Source organism: Hemiscyllium ocellatum, chromosome 42 (assembly GCF_020745735.1).
Source record: "Hemiscyllium ocellatum isolate sHemOce1 chromosome 42, sHemOce1.pat.X.cur, whole genome shotgun sequence".
NCBI classification, from domain to species: Eukaryota; Metazoa; Chordata; class Chondrichthyes; order Orectolobiformes; family Hemiscylliidae; genus Hemiscyllium; species Hemiscyllium ocellatum.
In genome coordinates, this window is record NC_083442.1 from 33,969,119 (window position 1) to 33,987,192 (window position 18,074).

Sequence of the window (18,074 nt, forward strand, 5' to 3'; positions counted from 1 at the left end):
AACAATTCTAACAACAAGCTGACAGCCCCAGCTTGTTAGCTCTAACAGAGAGGAATAAGAGGTTCCACATCCAGCTTCAAGACCCCATCAACTGCTGAAAGCGAAAATTAAAACTAATATCACCTATAGTATTTTCCAATTTTTGCTTATAATGACAGCCAACTCTAAGCTCTCCTGTTGTAAATGCCATTCATTTTATCTCCCAGATCCCTCAATCCCTTCTGCTTCAAAAATGAATTAAATAACATCTTGACATCTTATGCCGGTAAAATTGCTGGTTGCAAGCATCTAACTAACTGCTTGAAACCCATACCATTAAACCATGCTGCCTGACTTCTTAAGTCCATTTTGGTTCTGTTCAGACAATGTAAATCAGGTTATGAAATAAAATCTTGCAAATTCCAGGAGATGATTGGATTAATTTGGATGATTGTGAGCTTTATAGTAACAAAAGATATATTAAAGGCCTGAAGGTTAAAAAAAATGCTGAAAGGTAATCAAATTGTGGTTAGATAATAAACTTGTAATTCCAAGGAAGAAAGAAATTGCAGTTGAAATCCTTGGAAGGAATGAGTTAAAGTTCATTGTGTTGATTTAACCTTGTGAGGGTTGTGAAAATACAAGACAGTCACTTTCAGAAGCTGCTTTTCAGGAAATTTTGTTCTCCTTCCATAAATCAGGAGTAAAAAGCCTCTGAATTTGTTTCTGCTTTTCTTAAATGAAGTATGATGTTGTTGACTTCTCACAGATTTAAATCAGTGTGATTGGCCCCTCAGTATAAAAAAAATCATTTTTGCAAAAGTGCATTTCTTTGATCAAACTGTGCACATAAATTGTGTTAACCAAGTATATTACTTGCGTCTGGATTGATCCCTAAGAGCACAATAAAATGTGCTACAATGTTGGCATTGTTTAAGGTGGGGAGGGAGAGACCCAACGATATGGGAAGCATTCATTTGATCATAGGAAAAGAACAGAAATAAAATTTCCCAGAAGGTGCCTCAAAAACATGCAGGTAGAGACATAGAGATATACAGCACGGAAACAGACTTTTCGGTCCAACTCATCCATGCCGACCAGATATTCTTTAAAAAAAACAAGTCCCATTTTCCAGTATTTGGGCCTGTATCCCCCTAAACCCTTACTATTCATATACCTATCCAGATGCCTTTTAAATGTTGCAATTGTATCATCCCCCAGCACGTCCTCTGGCAGCTCATTTCATGCACACATCATCCTCTGAGTGAAAAGGTTGCCCCTTAGGTTGCTTTTAAATCGTTCCCTTCTCATCTTAAACGTATGCCCTTCAGTTTTGGACGCCTCCATCGCAGGGAAACGACCATGTCTATTTACCCTATCCATGCCCGTCATGATTTTATAAACCTGTTTGAGGTCACGCCTCCGCCTCCAGCACCCTAGAGAAAATAGCCTGTCCAGTCAGCCTCTATGTGTAGTTCAAAACCTCCAACACTGGCAACATCCTTATAAATCTTTACTGAATTCTGTTCAAATTTCACAACATCCGTCCTATAGCAGCGAGACCAGAATTAGAAGCAATGTTCCAAAAGTGGCCTAACTGATGTCATGTACGGCAGCAACATGACCTCCCAACTCCGATACTCAATGGACTGACCAATAAAGGCAAGTAAAGCAAAGCTGCTTTCAATATCTTCACTACTTGCGACTCCATTTTCAAGGAACTATAAACCTGCACTCCAGGGTCTCTTTGTTCAGCAGCATTCCCCAGGACCTAACCATTAAGTACATAAATTCTGCCTGTTTTGCCTTTCCAAAATGCAGTACCTCATGTTTAACTAAATTAAACTCCATCTGGTCCGTTGTCCATTGGTCCATCTGATCAAGATCACGTTTTACTCCAATATAAACTTCTTTGCTGTTTGCTACACCTCCAATTTTGGTGTCATGTGCAAACTTACTAACCATGCCTCGTATGATTAATAAACTGCTTATTTTAAGTATCTATGAGTGCAGAACCCAAAATTTTAGAAAATCGCTACCTGCATCCTGTCTTAGGCAAAATATCTTGGCCTTGTACTTTTTACACAATTATAGCTGGGGCAGATGAAATAACAGCATAGAGGCTGATATCCTGTCACCAAGCCACCCTTTATTCATATGTGCGCAGTACATAGGCAGCCAGCTCGGAGTCAGTCCCTACAATAAGGAGGATCTCTGAATCTTCTGTTTATATTTGTCAGCCAGGGCTCCTTGATTAACAAACTCAATCAAGAATCTCATAGTCAATGAGATCCACCTGGCCCTCGTTCCAATCACTACATCATCTCCAAAAAAAGACTGGGAATGTCGGCTTATTTCTTACTTGTAGCTTCTCCTGTGATGTTTTCACCCCAGGTCCAGTTTCTGTGACTCTGACTCATACATCGGCTGTGTGTACTGGATTCTTGTCTGGGTCTTGCACCCTGAACATCTTGGGAGAGTTTCCTTTTATTTTTACCTTATCGTTGTTGCAATTGCAACCTCCACCTTTTTGTCTTCAGCCCCCTAAAGGAAATGGTTTGGCCTAGCTTGATGTGATGCAAAAAGAAACTAACATTTTAAACCCAAAAAATGATGAAATGTGTTTTTTGTGTGCGCAGTGGAATCTCTGCTTTGCTCTCCATTTCTGAGAAGGCTTTCCTCAAATTTGTGAAGTGAAATGAGAATACCAAAATCAAGTTTGCTAAAATACTGGAATGAGATACAGTAATTAGCAGAAGCAAAAGTGGCCTGGTTAATTTTTCCACTTGCAGCTCTTTATTTATTTATCTGCTACAAAACCTGGTCCTTATCATTACATTTGATCTAGAATTAAGGCTATGCAGGTTGCGCTCTTCACCACCATAACACCATGCAAATAATATTACTTTGAAAGTACAGTGCTTCAATAGCATTCATCATTGATCTGTATATGGATGGATTGATTTATTGCAGGCTTCTAGACAAATTATTTCTTACATTTTTAATTGTAGTTTAATTAATGGCTTCACACTGAGTGGATATTGTAATTAATGTAACTAGTTAAGGTCATAAACATGTTTTAATGATCAATAATTGATATCTCTGTTATACCCTGCAGACAATTCCTTATCATGTCACTGTTAATGCATTTCCATCCACCTTTTGCATTCTCTGTTTTAGGCCATTTTCAATTCCCCTCAAAACCTTCCTCCCAGTAGCTTGTCTTTTTTATTTTTGAGGACAAATTAAGTGTAGTTGAAAATCTGCAAGCTGAGCTTACAGGGAAGTGAAGGCGAGTTACAACATTTACCTCTTGAATGTCCCACAAGTGAGAGGCTTTAGAATAGGTTATAACTGGATAGTGGTTTGGGATGCATTGTTCACGACCTGAGAATGAGGTGGTGTTAATTGTGAAAAAAAACTGAAGACCTGCAGATTCTAGAGGTCAAAAACAAAAACTGACATTCTTGAAAAAACTCAGCAAGTCTGGATTGAGCTGTGGAGAGAAAGCAAAGTTAACGTTTCAGGTCCAGTGACCTTGCTTTAGAACTGTTTGTGAATCTCTGCTTTCACTCCATGGAATTTTTCCCGAAATTTTTGTCTGTGTTGATAATAAGAATTTACTACGTTCACTAAGTTTATGAATTGTAATATTTGTGCAACCAAAAGAGTGGAGTTAATTTTGTTGCCATACCTTTTGAAATAGTGAAACATCATCTCTAAAAATATATTCAATAATTAAGAAATAAAATTGCATAATGTTTTCAGGAAGTCAGTTTTAACTGTTGTCAGTTTATCAACTGGAGAAAAAATTTCTCATTTGGAATGCAGTTGGCTAACAATGTATGGCCATTAATTTTAGCATAGTTGTTCATTTCAAACTAGTTGGTTAATAATATAGTTGAAGTGCTTTGCTTTGGAAGCAATTGTTTGAACAACCTGATTTGCTATCAACCTATTACTGTTTAATCTGTGTATTGGAGTGTTCAAATGCAGCTTGAGGAATGCGTTTTGTTAGTCTGCCAGCACTGAAGGCCAATATATTGCTCTGAGTTCATATTTGTTAGGCAGGTGGGAGCGCAGCCAGTGCTTTTCTTAGTGTAATGTTCATCTATGTGGTTACCATTCCTTTCAGCAGGAGTTTTGTCTGCTGATGAGGGCTTTAATACCTTATGATTTTTAAAAAGGTTTTCCACCGTCTCATGTATTTTTTGCCTGATAATACTGTCAAATTAATTGGAAATGAAAACAATTGAGTACTATTTTGTTTTGGGATAGTGACCTATCAATACTGTCTGAGGTATTTCACTCGGGTGTCATTCTTCAAGTCTCCATCTTGATACTGCATACTAAAAAGCAAATTTAATGTGGACATTATCACAACTGGTCCTTGATATATTCTTGTCTGACATTCAGATGTGTTCAAGGGTCATTGGAGTAGGAATCTTAATGGTTCCTTCACTATACAATCATCACACCCTCCCGTTCCAGGAGTAGTGAGGACAGTTGTTGTAACCAACTACAAAAACAGTATTTTTCAGAAGCATTATTCCAAGATTAGGTTGGATTTTTTTGAACTGCGTTTAGGGAACATACATGTTTCAAGTGCTTCTTTTGATCAGTTATCTGTTAAATATTTGTTGAAGTTGTGATAATGTGTTGTACTAATTCTGGTACAAAAGGTGAAATTTTCCGATTCTCTAAATTATTTTTGCATTACCAGTAGAATAAAATGATACAAATATTAATTTTCGAAACATGTTCATGTGACTATAAGCCATGTTGTTTTCACAATTTCAATGAATAAAGGAGTTTTTTCATTCAGAAAAAGGTCACAACATTGCTAATGCAATTAATTTTATGAATTAAATATTTTTACAGTCATTGTGAAGAATATGGATATATTCTTCAAGGCATTTATTGAAGGAGTTGAATGCACCTTCTGTATCATTTGCCATTAAAATAAATATGTTTTATATTGATTTATTTATTTCTAAGTTTGAGTATCTGGCAATCATATTTGTGATATTGTCTAGTTAATGGATTTAGCAGTAGAATTCCCTGGAATCATGTGCTGTTAAAAGTCATAGAGTCATAGAGATGTACAGCATGGAAACAGACCCTTTAGTCCAAACCGTCCATGCCGACCAGATATCCTAACCTAATCTAGTCCCATTTTTCAGCACCTGACCCGTATCCCTCTAAAGCCTTCCTGTTCATGTATCCATCAAGATGCCTTTTAAATGCTGTAATTATACCAACCTCCACCACTTCCTCTGGCAGCTCATTCCATACACGCACCACCCTCTGCATGAAAATGTTGCTCCTTAGGTTCCTCTTATATCTTTCACATCTCATCCTAAACACACTCCGCCTAGCTCTGGACTCCCCCCACCCCAGGCAAAAGACCTTGCCATTTATCTTATCCATGACCCTCATGATTTTATAAACCTCTATAAAGTCACCTTCAGCCTCTGACACTTCAGGGAAAACAGCCCAACCTATTCAGCCTCTCCCTGTAGCTCAAATCCTCCAAACCCTGGTAAAATTCTTGTAAATCTTTTCTGAACCCTTTCAATTTTCCCAACATTCCTTCCAATAGGAAGAAGATCAGAATTGCACCCAATATTCCAAAAGTGGCCGAACCAATGACCTGTACAGCTGCAACATGACTCTCAACTCCTGAATTGAATTGAATTGAATTGAATTGAACTGAATTTTTTGTCACGTGTACTGAGGCCCAGTGAAAAGCTTTGTCTTGTGAGCAATACAGGCTGCTCACATAGTTAAGTAGCATAGGTAAACAGTGGCAAAAACAAAAACACAGGTACAGGCAGATGTTAAGTTTCAGTCCATTCACTACCCTAACAACAGTAGGGTAGAAATTGTTGCGAAATCGGCTGGTGTGTATGTTCAAGCCTCTGTACCTTCTCTCCGATGGTAGAGATTGCCAAGGTGGGATGGATCTTTGAGAATGCTGGCAGCCTTTCCTTGACAGCAAGCCTGGTAGATGGATTGTATAGATGGGAGGTTGGCTTTCGTTACTGTCTGGGCCGAGTTCGCCACTTCTGTAATCATCTCCGATCTTGAGTGGTACAGTTGCCATACCAGGTAGTGGTACATCCAGACAGAATGCTCTTGATAGCACGCCTGTAAAAGTTGGCAAGGATATTCGTTGTCGTGCCAAATTTCCTCAGCTGCCTGAGGAAGAAGAGACGTTGTTGACCCTTTGTAACTAGTGCGTCCACGTGAAGAGCCCAAAAAACGTTGTTGTGGATGACCACTTCCAGGAACTTGACATTCTCCACTTGTTCTACCTCTGTGCTGTTAATGTGTAGGGGGGGCATGAGTAACATCCCGCTGAAAGTCAATAATGAGTTCCTTGGTTTTGCTGACATTGAGAGCTGGATTGTTCTCAGTGCACCACTTTTCCAGGTCTTCCACCTCCCATTTATAGTCTGTTTCATTGCCATCTGAGATTCGATCGATGATGGTGGTGTCATCAGCGAACCTGTAGATGGCATTAGTCTGGTATTTGGTAGGAAGTTTCTAATTAACATCATTATGCCATACTTCAAGGAAATCCTTCAAAAAGACTTTGAAATATTTTCTTTGTTGTTTTCCCACAAGTCCACTGGGCATGAATTAATCAAACTTAGTTCATGCAGACTAGAAAGTGTCACAATGATTTTCGCTTAGAAACAATTTGATTTTCTTAGGAGACATACAGAAAAACATTTACAAGCTTTGATCCTATATCAACAAATAGTGAGGTATTCTTGCCTTGAACAGTGTGAACACCACTGTTTGGTATCAGTTTTCTTAGGCCCAAGAAGAGGATTTTAAGCAATTGTTCAATATGCTGAGTCTGATTATGTTATGTATTTCTAAAAGTTTTGTTATATCCTTTAGTTTGTTTGGAATGCCATTTATATTTTCCACAATGAAAATGATGGCAGTGTACTTATTCAACCCAAGCCCATTTCTAGGTGTCACATTATTCTTTCCCATCAGGATGATGATCACTTTAGCCCTTCTCTTCCTTTTTATATATTTAAAGTAGCTCTCACTGACTTTTTATGTTACTTGCTAATTTGTTTTCTCAAAGTTCATTTTCCCCTCTTCTTTTGTTTTTTTTTGCACAATTTTTGTTTATTTCTAAAACTTTCCCAATACTCTGGGTTTACCACAAATAATGCTATGCTGTTTTTTTTTTGTTTCTCAATTTAATGCTGTCTTTAATGTCCTTGGTTGGTCATGGTTGTTTTATCCCTTTCCTAGAATCCTTCTTCACTGAGATATATCTTTGTTGAGAGTCATGTACTATTTTCTTAAACATCTTCTCGAGGGATTCAAGATGGCAGCGACCCAGTAAGTCTGAGTCTGTAGTGCTCTGCCTAAGACTCAGGCAAAGTGGGGCACCTGCCTTCACCACACCTTTTAAATCATTTAAAATCGCTTTTGCCCAGCATAATTAATCATTTTGCATCGAACTTGAACAACTTGGTGGTGTTCTTAAAATGGCTAAAGGCAAAAATTCCCGCAGTTCGCAACAGGCAGGGACCCCTCCCCCACCCCCTCCAGCAGCAGTGGTGACGCCCGCGGCCACCTCAGGGGACTTACCTGCGGAGGCAAGGCTGATCTCCGGGATCAACAAGCTGCAGGAGAGGACCGACGCCTTTATTGAAGAATCCAGGACCAGGTGGGAGTCGTTGAAAAACTTGAACAGCGCGACAGACGGGCAGAGTAAAAGGCTGCAGCCTCGGAGACTCCTGCTGAGTCAGCCGTGGGCCAGATCCGGGCTCTCGAGCAGTGAATCTGGACTCTGGAAGAGCACATTGGCGACCCCGACAATCGGGGCTGCCAAAAAACTATTCGGTTGCTGGGCCTTCCCGAACATGAAGAGGAAGGCCACCCTGTAGACTTTGAAGCAATGGCTCCCTCAAATATTAAAGTTGGAGTCTGGATCAGGCCAGGTATGGGTGGAGTGGTCCCACCAGGTTGCAGTATGCAGGCCCTGGTCAGATCAGTGCCCCCGCCCGGTTCTGTTCCGGTCCAATGTTATAGAGAGAAGCGGATGCTCCTGGAAGCCTCCAGAGACCTGGGGAAGGATCCCCAGGCCATGATGCACAAGGATTCCAGAATTATGTTCATCCAGGGATTTTCTCCAGACGTGGTCTGCAAGAGGAGGGCATTCGATGAGGCGAGAAAGTGTCTAAGAGACCTAAATATCCAACACACTGTGTTACCCAGCAATGCTGTGCTTCAGCTATGAAGGCTTCATATATAACTTTGGATCACCGAAGAAGGCTAAAGAATTCTTGGACTCTAGACTGTGAGACTTAAACCGTATAGATGATGATTTTATTTTGCTGCCCCCTCTTTCCCCACACCCCCCCCACCCCACCCAAACCTGGATTACCCTCTTTTCCTTTTTCATTTTTTTTTCCATTATCTTTGTGGGGAGGGGGGGCATATTTGTTATTTGCTATGTGATTTTTTTTAACAGGTCGTGCGACTTATTCGATTTGTGTGGGAGAGGGGTTTGTTTTGTTCTACCTTCTTATTAGAGCAGGGTTTTCTTCTTCTGTCATTTTACTTAGTTTTCTAATCATTGCTAGCATTGTAACTTTGTAGTTTTATATATTTATATTTTGTGTTATGCTTGCTAAACACACCTAGGTGTGTTTACTCACTCACATTTAACTTTGTGGGGGTGGGGGTGGGGTGTGTGGTCTCGGGCTTGCCTGGATGATCATGGCTAGCCATTCGCTTAGGTGGTGCACGTGAAATATCAAGGGGAGTCATTCACCAATCTAAAGGAAGTAGATATATCAAACGTCAAAAAAGAAAGGGTTGATATAGCTCTCTTACAGGAGACACATCTACTTGACAAAGAGCACTTAAATTTACAACAGGATGGGTTTGACCAGGCTTTTTTCTCATCTTTTAGTTCAGAAAGTAGGGGAGTAGTCATTCTCATTTTGAAGAATCTTCCTTTCAAAATCTTAAACCAAATAAAGGTGAGTCTGGATGGTATATATTGATCAAAGCCCTAATATACGGAGAGGAGTATGGAATTTTGAAACTTTATTGCCCCCCTGGCACACCCCTTCAAATTTGTAGCAGAAGCGTTCTCCAAGTTGGTTTTTTGGGGCCCGCCATACAATTATAGGAGGAGATTTTAAATGTATTATGGACTCAGAGACAAATAGGATACCTAAGAGTACTGTGGGTATATCTCTCAGAGCTAGGCAATTGGAGGATCTGAATAAGGAGCTAGGGCTGGTAGATGCGTGGAGGTGTCTTCACCCCCAGGGCAGAGACTTTACTTTCTACTCAAATCCACACAAGTGTCATACTAGAATTGATATGTTCTTTGCTCCCTCGACCCTTTTGAATTCCATATTGTCCTGCAAAATAGGTAATATAGCAATCTCTAATCATGCCGCAGTATATATGAAAGTTAAGACTAGGGACGATGGGACAGGCCCCCGACATTGGCATGTGGATAGCAAATTTATAAAATATTTTTCTCAGGAACTCAAAACCTTTTTGGAAATTAATTCACGGCCAGTAACCCATCAATGATGTTGGAGACCATTAAGGCTTATGCGCTAGGTTTGATCATCTCATATTCTGTGACCCAGAAAAGACAAAAGGGAGAACAACAGTGCCTGCTCGAGGCTTGCTTGAAGGCCGCTGAGACAGCGTATATTGATAGGTACTCTATTACTAAGCTACAAAGGACAGCCCTTAGGACAGCCTTGAATATCGCACTTAGACAAACAGCAAAGAGGGAAATATTATTTGCAAAGCAAAGATTATATGAATATGGTGACATGCCTGGCAGTTACCTAGCATACCTTGCTAGGAAAAAAAAAGGCTCCTCAAGCTATCATGTCCATTGGGGAAAGTGCTGGTACTCTGACTTGTGATTGTAAAAGGATCAACACAGTCTTTAGAAAGTTCTATTTTGAACTGTATAAATCACAGGACTGTGAGGATAGAACTAAGAAGATGGAGTCGTTCTTCAAAAACTCGGCCTTTCCAGACCTAACCTTGGAACAGGTGTCTTTCCTGAATGCTCTCCTGACAACCTAGGAAGTATTCGATGCAATTAGACAGCTTCAGAGTAGCAAAGCGCCTGGACCAGATAGATTCCAGGTTGAGTTTTACAAAGAATTTATAGGGGAACTGGCTAGTCCACTTATAAACATGTATAATTACTCACATAGTCAGGACTGCTTCCCGCCTTCGTTGAGAGAAGCAAATATTTCTCTCACTCTTAAAAAAAAAAAGGGAAGGCCCCAGAAGATTGTTCAAAACATAGACCAATATCCTTGCTAAATGTAGATTTTAAAATCCTTTCTAAAACATTAGCATTAAGATTGGAGGATGTCTTACCATATATCATAAAAGAGGACCAGATGGAGTTTATTAAGGGCCGTAGATCAACTAACAATATTAGAAGGGTCTTAAACATGATACAAGCCTGTCAACAGGGAAGAATACCAGGGCTAGTTGTCTCCTTGAATGCAGGGAAGACATTTGATCGAGTAGAGTGGTCATAGCTTTTTTACACATTGGAAATGTTCGGAATTGGAGAGGTATTTTCTAAATGGGTCTCCATATGATACAATGACCCCAAAGCAGCTGTGATCACCAATGGTTTCGGCTTGGATAGCTTCAGTGTTGGTAGGGGCTGTCGTCAGGGGTGTCCTCTCTGTGTTACTATTCACTTTAGTAATCAGACCACTAGCTGAAGCTATATGAACCAACCCTAACATAGCGGCTCCAAGAGTTGGTTCGGGTAAACATAAATCACTCTCTACGTAGGTGATGTCTTCCTTTTCTTAAGTAATCCTTTGATATCCATGCCTCGCTTAATTCAAGTAATCAATCTGTCTCAGGCTATAAAATCATTTATGAAATCGGAGACAGTGCCATTGGGTAGTCTTGTCATTCTATCCAATTTATCGGATGCATCTTGCTTTCCCTTTCAGTGGTCACTGGAGGGTTTTCTATACTTAGGTATTTTTTTATCACCCCAGTATTTGGTCAGCTGTATAAAGCCAATTTTGTACACCTACTAGAGAAAATAAGGCAGGACCTTCAACACTGGGCAGGTCTCCCAACATCTTGGTTAGGCAGAGTAGCTCTAGTTAAAATGAATATTCTGCCTCGTCTCTTATATCCCATGAGAATGCGCCCTCTGATGTTGCCGAGACTGGTATTGCGTAAGCTACACGGCTGGCTTGGTTCCTTTATTTGGAATCATAGACGGCCCCTAATCAAATTAGAAAAGCTGCAGCTTCCACAATCAAGGGGAGTACTGGATTTTCTAGACTTCAGGAGGTATCAGTTGAGCTCTTTATTATGCTATATAGCTGATTGGGTGTCTTGTGACCCTCAATCAATTTGGCTAGACATTGAGATCTCCCAAGCAAAATGTCCCCTCATCAGTCTTTTATTTTTAGATAGGATGAGAGCTATTGCAAAAAACTCTATTGTATTAAATACAATTAAAGCCTGGAGGATAATGCGGCAAGATGAGGGTAACCTACAAAAAATACCTCTCCTTGTACTCCTATAGTGGGAGCATCTGGTTTTCAGCCAGAGCTGACAGATGCTGCATTTAAAACCTGGAGGTCCAGAGGTATCTTCTGCTTGGGGGACATGTTCGATAGGGAGATTGATGTTTTCTGAGCAGTTGCATCAGAAGTTTGGACTGCATAATGGAGACCTTTGTTTGGTATTTCCAAATATGAGATTGTATACAGAAGAAGACCACATTATTAGACAGTCCCTACAAATCAGATAGGGAAATTTTCTTAATTCAAGGTAAAGATTTGGAAAACTTATCAAAACTGACACTCCATTAATATTACCTTTTGAGTGATGTAACTTTTGACAACTTGCTTAACTTTGCTTTGTCTCCGTTTTCATTCTCAGCTTAAGCTTTGAAGAAAGTGCTATCCATTCTCTAACATTTTTCTGATATCTTGCAATCTATGACTGTGTGCAAATTTTGGTTTGTTCTGCAATTTCAATGATTTTAAGTTTGAATAGGGCTGTGTATATACTATAGCTTGGTACCAACTTGCCATAATAGAGGGTGCGTTTGGCAGCAAAACTGTGCACACCAGTGTACATGATAGGCTTGATGTCAAACATTGACAGACACAGAAAACTGAACAGCTGCCTTCAGTGGTGTGCTGTTCTAGAATTCTATCAAGCAAGCTTATTCAGGGTGAATAATACTTTTGTGAGTGGGTGATAAATGCAAAGAGTTTGGATTTTTTCCATTAAAAGTTGGGGTTGACCTGTACACAGTGTATATGAAAAATGAATGTTTCTTTTGTCCGAAATTCAGCGTTGGCTTTTACACCAGATTAGTCATTACTTGAGTCTGTATGATTGTGATGATGCAATAAACTGCATTCTTCCTTGTTTTTAAAAAGAATTGACTGTAATTCAAACTTTTCCCTAAAATGTGGCCATATCAGTACAAAGAATGGTTAGAAGCATCGTATCTGTATTAGTCATTTGTATCCTTGAGGGTGAAATTTAATGACTGAAATCATTTTGGCAATGGGTAATGAAATTTCTGGAATCCGTGTGCACTGACCCGACTGGTTTATTACTGTTGCTGTATTATTTTGAGGGATGATGAAACTGGATGTATGTTTCTCCTTTGGCCTGACTTTTACCAGGTTTTTAAGTTGATATGCTTTTGTTCCATGACTGTCATGTATAACGGGCACAAAGACAGCAGTGGTCTGTATGGTGGATAAAGTTTCTGGATAGAAATCCTGTATTTTAAGTGTTCTGCTGTATTTATAGGATACAATATTTGTTGCAACAGATATTATCTTTTCCAATTGACTCTTTAATGGCCTCCAGACCCATCATTGTTTTGTAAAAAGTTTAAAATTGATAATGGCAATCGTAATGTCGTAATTTAATGGACGTACATGGAATAGTGTTGGTGGGATGGGCTTCAGATTAGTTTGACAGGGCGGCGCAACATCGAGGGCCAAAGGGCCTGTACTGCGCTGTAATGCTCTATGTTCTATAATGTCATCTCAAATCGCTTGCAGGCTCCCTGTCTTCATCTCCATTCATAGTCAATCTTATCCTGGATGTAATGCTTTGTTCTTTTACACAGAAAACCCTACAAAAGAAAGCAAGGTTTTTTTGTCTTGAGTTGTAAGGTTCTAATAAAATTATTAGCCCTTTTTAAGTGTCTATCCTCTGTTTGAAAGTGCATAATTTGGTAGTGATGGATTCTTGGGCATTTGGTCGATTGCAGTCTACATTCAACTTTGCATTTTGAGAAAAGTTGACGATGTGTTGTCTTGATGTGACTAGCAAAATATAACGATGCAGCAGTTTCTCAATTCTATGTCAAGTCTAAAGTTGGGACATGATTAGTTTCCTGAATTGGAGTTATGAATACTGCCAATTGAGCCACTTTAGAGTGTAACCAGGTCTTGTCGAGGCCACAATACAGGCAACATTCACTTTTAAGAAGTGAATTCATGCATACTGTTTGGGATACTATATTAGTGAATTTCAAATTTTCCTATTTCTTTGCTGTTGTGTTATTATTTTTGCTCTGCATCCAAGATTTCTGCAGACTGATTCAGTTAATGCATTTGGCCTGACTGAGAATTTTGAATTTCTTTGGTCTGTATAACTCTGTTCATGCTTTTAGTGTGGTCATGAATTTTGAGTTCTTTGGTTAGTTTAATTCCTTTTGATGAATTGATGGCTAATCGGTTCTATGAAAATGCAAAAAAAAATGCGAGTCATATAATTTCAGAAAGATAATGGAGAGCCTGGACCTGACTGGTAGAAGGAGTACTTTTGGTTAAAGGTTAATGGTGCACTTGTTGTTTTTTGCAGTCCATTGGGTGGAAGTGCATCCACAGAGCTGTTTGGAAAGGTGTTCCAGGATTTTGACCACGCAAAAGTGAAGGAAAAGTGATTTACTCCAGGTCAGAATTGTCTGTGAATTGGAGAGGAACTGACAGATGTTCATGTTCCCCTGTCCTTCTGGAAAGTAGAAGCTGTTGGTTTGGAGTGTTCTGACGAAGGAATCTTTAGAGTTACTTATTGAATCTTGTAAATAGGTACATATGCTCCGTATTGAAGGGGTGAGTTTTGAAAGTCATGAATAGGTTACAAATCAAGTGGGGTGATTTTTTTCTGGTGGTGTCAGGCGGCTTGAATAATATGGGAGCTGCCTCCATCCAGGGAAAGTGAAATATTCCATCTCAGTTCTGACTTTTACCTTTTTGTAGGTGGTGGTGGAGGCTTTGAGGAGACAAGAGATGCTGTTGAATTCATAGCCTCTGACCTAACAACAGTATTTGTGTGACTTCCAGTCCAATTTCTGGTCAGTCGTAACCTACAGGATGTTGATAATGGGTAGTTCAACAATAGTAATATCACTGAATTTCAGTGGACAATAATTGTGTTCTCCCATTGGAGATGATTATTGCCTGGCATTGTGCAATTTGAATATTATATGCCACTTGTCAGCCCAAGCTTGGATGCTATCCAGCTATTGTTGCATTTGGACACAGATTGCATCAGTATTTGCAGAGTTGCGAATGATGTCAAGCATTGCACAGTCATCATTGAATGCTCCCACCTCTGGTTTTGTGATGAAGAAAATGTTATCGATGAACATTTATTTGCTCCAATTAAATGCTGTTTAAATTCTATTTGATTTGATTACCCAAAAGCTGTAACCCTGTTTGTTTTGCAGTTTTAATTTAAAGAAGTTGGAGCATTTATTTGAGCTTACTTTGAAGTTGCATAACTAGAATAGTATTTTCTGCTTCATTCAAAAGTATACTTTTTTCTGTCCTGAGTTACACATTTGGTCAGAAACTGTTTGTACAGTAGATTATCAATACTTCAAATGCAGTTCTTTAATTATTCACAACATGATCAACATGACTATCTTTCATTTAGCTGCCTTAGATTTGGATTGATTATTTTTGCCTGGATAATAATAGTTAGGTTTAAAAGCATGTGATGCAAGTAAAGAGCAATAAAAAATTTATAGAGTGACTTTAACATTGTAAAATATCTCAAGGCACTAAAACATGGGATATTAGAAAAATATTGCATCGAGCTAAAGATTGAACACTTGTACCAACAGGTTCAAGGACAGCTTCTTCCTAGCTGTTATTAAACTGTTGAATGCACCTCCTCTAATTTCAAATCTAATGTTGATCTTGTTTTTCTGTAGTTGTATTCAGATCCATATGACAATAAACCAAATCACATCAAAACTTGGGCAGATGACCAAAAGCTTTGACAAGGTATTTGGTTTTAAGGAGTGCCTTAAAAGAGGGCAACAAAATGTAAGGTTTTTGGAGGAAATTCCAGAGCTCAAGGCAGGGGAAGCTGAAGGAAATGGCCAACAATGATGAATAATAACAATGATGCTGGAAAGGCCAGAATTATACAAGTCTTAATTCTTTGTGTATTGGGTTTTCCAACTGAGCTTTAATAACAAGAAACTAGAGCCTTGAAACTCTTAATTCTTATTCATTGCAAATTAGGTTGTCTTTGAAGAATGTTTTTGGATTTGTATAATACCAGCATGTTGGAATGAGTGGAACAATTTGAGATATCCAGGAAAAAGCCTACCAGCATTTCGGAACCTTAGGTTGGTGCTACTTTTGAAAGTCCGTATGGACCAAATATATGCACTGAAAATGCCTCCCTGTATTGATAAAGAAATCATCATTTCGGTAATTTAGATGACTTTACTGTTGGAAAATGTTTACCATGTATAAGTCTGCACTTGTTGCACCCCTGCGGAAACCTCAAGTCAGGAACTTAATACACTGTATGTTGTCTTGTGGTTTGTCATTAATTGCTTCTCTGAATAGTTCAGCTCTTGTCTTTAGGTAGCTTTTTATATCTCCACCTTCACTCAGGGTTTTCTCATTATGAATGATTTATTTCAAGTGTTGCTGTTTTGTAAATGTGAGTGTTTACAACCTGGAAGTTCTGTTGCTGAGAAGTGGTTTCCTGCTTCTTTTCTCAGTGCTGCAGGCTGTTTATACTCAGTTAAATGTTAAGTATAAGCTTGTCATGGCTGCAAAAAAATTGAGTTCAAAAGGGAGATTCAGAGAGGTAGTGCATTCTTGGGGTGCTTCAGTATTGATAATCCAAAGAAAATTTAGCTGATTTGGTGGTGAATCAAACTTTTGTGAGGAAGGTTGGAATAATTTGAGCAGTAATGCTTGAGATTCACATGCAAAGTTTCTTCCAAAATTGTCATAGTTTTAAAGAGGAGAAAGTGAGGTCTGCACGTGGTGTAGTTCAGAGTCGAGAGTGTGGTGCTGGAAAAGCACAGCAGGTCAAGCAGCATTCGAGGAGCAGGAGAATCGATGTTTCAGGCAGAGGCCTTCATCAGGATTCCTCAGATGCTGCCTGAGTTGCTTAGCTTTTCCAGCACCACACACACGACTTGTCATAGTTTTAACCCTACTCCATGGGTGATTTTTTTTGGTGTATGTTTGATTAAAAAAGTAGAGTCACAGGTAGTTAGGATAGTGAAGAAGGCGTTTAGTATGCTTTCCTTTATTGGTCACCATATTGAGTACAGGAGTTGGGATGTCATTATACGGCTGTGCAGGACATTGGTTAGGCCACTTTTGGAGTATTGCATGCAATTCTGGTCTCCTTCCTATCAGAAAGATGTTGTGAAACTTGAAAAGGGTTCAGAAAAGATTGACAAGAATGTTGCCACGGTTGGAGGTTTTGAGCTATAGGGAGAGGCTGAATAGACTGGAGCTGTTTTCCCTGAAGTGTTGAAGCTGAGGCGTGCCCTTAGAGGTTTACAAAATCATGATGGGTATAGATAGGATAAATCGACAAAGTCTTTTCTCTGGGGTGGGGGAGTTCAGAACTGGAGGGTATAGGTTTAGTGTGAGAGAAGAAAGATATAAAAGAGACCTAAGGGACAACTTTTTCACACACAGGGTGGTGCGTGTATGGAATGAGCTGCCAGAGGAAGTTGTGGAGGCTGGTACAATTGCAACATTTAAAAGGCATCTGAATGGGTATATGAATAGGAAGGGTTTGGAAGGATATGTGCCAAGTGTTGACAGGTGGGACTAGATTGTGTTGGGATATGTGGTCGGCATGGATGGGTTGGACCGAAGTGTCTGTTTCCGTGCTGTACATCTCTATGACTCTATAATTGAGGCAAGAAAGAACTGTTGTATTGGAATGGACAATGCAAGATGAAATGATAAAACATTTAATGGCAGAGATGAATGAAACTGATCATGGTACAGTACATGCTGTTCTAATTTAATTATATCGAAGAGAGGAACTGGAAAGATTGCAGCATTCGTTGTTGTCAATAAGTATTTTTCAAGCAAATTAACTGCTAACTCTCTTTTGACTGTATTATGAAGCTTTTTGAGAGAACCGATTCTTAATTACCATGTGATTTTTGCATCATTTCCCACTGATATAAACTACCTTATTTATGTATTGACTTTAATATTTACATTTCCCGCTTAGTGTCTGACTCTACCATTTCATTTTATTATTTGTATCTCCTTAACCTGTAGTAAAGATCGCAATATATCCTGATGTGATGTTGACAGGTGTAGACAAGTAATTCAAATAGAGTATGAAAGGGTAAAGAAAGAAGCAAGTTAACCCAATTCACAAAAAAAAGCAGATAGAGATAGTTCTGCTGTAAAATTGTTGAATATAATGTTGAGACCAGAGGATGTAGAGTGCCAAGTGAGAAGATTTCAAACAAAAACTGTTCCTTGAACTTCATTGGAACCTTTTAGTTGGTCTAGGATAGAAGGATTGTAGTTGGAGCAAGGTGGGGAATTAGAGTGACGAGTAATGAGAATCTTTGGGGCATTTTTGCAGATTGAACAGAGGAATTCTGCACCGTGGTCACTCATTCTGCTTTTCTACTAGGTTACAGTCCAACAGGTTAATTTGGAAGTACTAGTTTCGGAGCACCGTTCCTTCGTCAGGTGGTTATATGGGATCGTAAGAAACCGAATTTACCACAAACGTTTACAGTGTGA

The 18,074-nt window shown here is 39.2% G+C and overlaps 1 protein-coding gene across 5 annotated transcripts in view; it reads left to right on the forward strand.

The window, feature by feature from the left end:
- Nucleotides 1-18,074, forward strand: part of myo9aa (myosin IXAa) — a 328,643-nt gene that overhangs the window by 59,302 nt on the left and 251,267 nt on the right. The gene's annotated exons all lie outside the window — the stretch shown is intronic.